The following is a 1590-nucleotide window of genomic DNA, read 5'->3' on the forward strand; positions in this document are numbered from 1 at the left end:
TTGGGCTTCAGCGATGTAGAGGTCAGTGTGCCAGACTACCACTGCGCCCCCTTTGTCCGCTGGCTTGATGGTGAGGTCAGGATGGGAGCAGAGGGATTGGAGGGCTGCGCGTTGTGAGGGTGAGAGGTTGGAGTTGGGGAGGGGGGGTAGACAGGTTGGGGACAATACCAGCCCTCCAATCCCTCTGCTCCAATCCCAACCTCACCATCAAGCCAGCAGATAAAGGGGGCGCAGTGGTAGTCTGGCACCTTTATTCCTGATGAAGGGCTTTTGCCTGAAACGTCGATTTTACTGCACTTTGGATATTGCCTGACCTGCTGTGCTCTTCCAGCACCACTAATCCAGAATCTGGTTTCCAGCATCTGCATTGTTTTTGCCTACAACTCCCACAACACCCGCGCATACAACTCCCACAATCCTCATGGTGCCCGGGGACAAATCCCATAATGCCTCAGTCACCCTACTTTGCATAATATTATTCCCCTTTACCCGTTACTTTCCCCACAGGTTTCAGGAGATGCCCCCGTTTGCTGGGGAGGGAAAATGTCTTCTCAAGGTAGGTAATGTCAATTGGAGCCACTTGAAGCCGGGTTTTGTTGCAGCCACCCTGACATTAAAGTGTACTGAGTGTGATTAGGTTGACGTTGTTAGGAATTTACCTTTATGCCTTAAACTAATGAGTAAGGAAAATAACGGTCCGGGGTGACGCCCGGGTCCTCGCCAGTTTGTGCGAGAGGAATTTTTGACCGGGTAAAGGTCGCCCTGCTGGTGACCCGCCTACTTTGCGGGATGCCGCGGTGTCGTGATCTGCCCGACCCCCCCTTCCAACCAAACCTAACAAAAGCCGATCGCTTTCCTTCAATGACATTGAAGTCTAATCCTGTGATGCTCGGCTGGCTGTCAGGGGCACTTGGGTCCAGCAGCATGCATGGCAGGGTGCGTTCAATATTATTCTGCAACCAAATGAGACACGCTGCATTTACTACAAGTGGACTAGTCCTTATGGGTTAACCTTATTTGATGGTATTATTTTCTCCACTGAATGATCGAAGTATAATTCTGAAAGTACAGGCAGGCTTAAGTTTTGTTTTCTGGTCCAATTAGTGAATGAGTGTTAAGAATATTTAGCCTGAAGTTAAAAAAAAAACTAGGGCAATCATGTTTTGTATCATAGATGTTAACAAAACTTCATTCTCAGAAGGTGGACCTCACAGCAAGGCGGGTGGCTCAGTGGTTAGCACTGGTTAGATTCAACTCCTTACAGTGTGGGAACAGGCCCTTCAAGCCCACCCAGACCCATTTCCCCTCTGCTACCTCACAGCACCCAGGGACCCAGGTTCGATTCCAGCCTCGGGCGACTGTCTGGAGTTTGCACATTCTCTGTGTGGGTTCCACCGGGTGCTCTGCTTTCCTTCCACAATCCAACAGGGGTAAATATGGGGAATTGTTCTTGTTGGGTTACTCTTCAGAGGGTCGGTGTGGACTTGTTGGGCCGAAGGGCCTGTTTCCACACTGTAGGGGATCTAATCTAATCAGAATGAGTTGGGTATGGAGCCTCAGTCCATGAAAGAGAAGAGGTAATGGGGCAAG

The 1590-nt window shown here is 50.0% G+C and overlaps 1 non-coding gene across 1 annotated transcript; it reads left to right on the top strand.

The window, feature by feature from the left end:
• Nucleotides 1-663: 663 nt before the first annotated feature.
• LOC122542382 lies at nt 664-814 on the top strand. The gene has a single exon (XR_006309793.1). It is a non-coding gene; the product is annotated as a U12 minor spliceosomal RNA (small nuclear RNA).
• Nucleotides 815-1590: the final 776 nt, after the last annotated feature.

This window comes from Chiloscyllium plagiosum, chromosome 39 (assembly GCF_004010195.1).
Source record: "Chiloscyllium plagiosum isolate BGI_BamShark_2017 chromosome 39, ASM401019v2, whole genome shotgun sequence".
NCBI lineage: Eukaryota > Metazoa > Chordata > Chondrichthyes > Orectolobiformes > Hemiscylliidae > Chiloscyllium > Chiloscyllium plagiosum.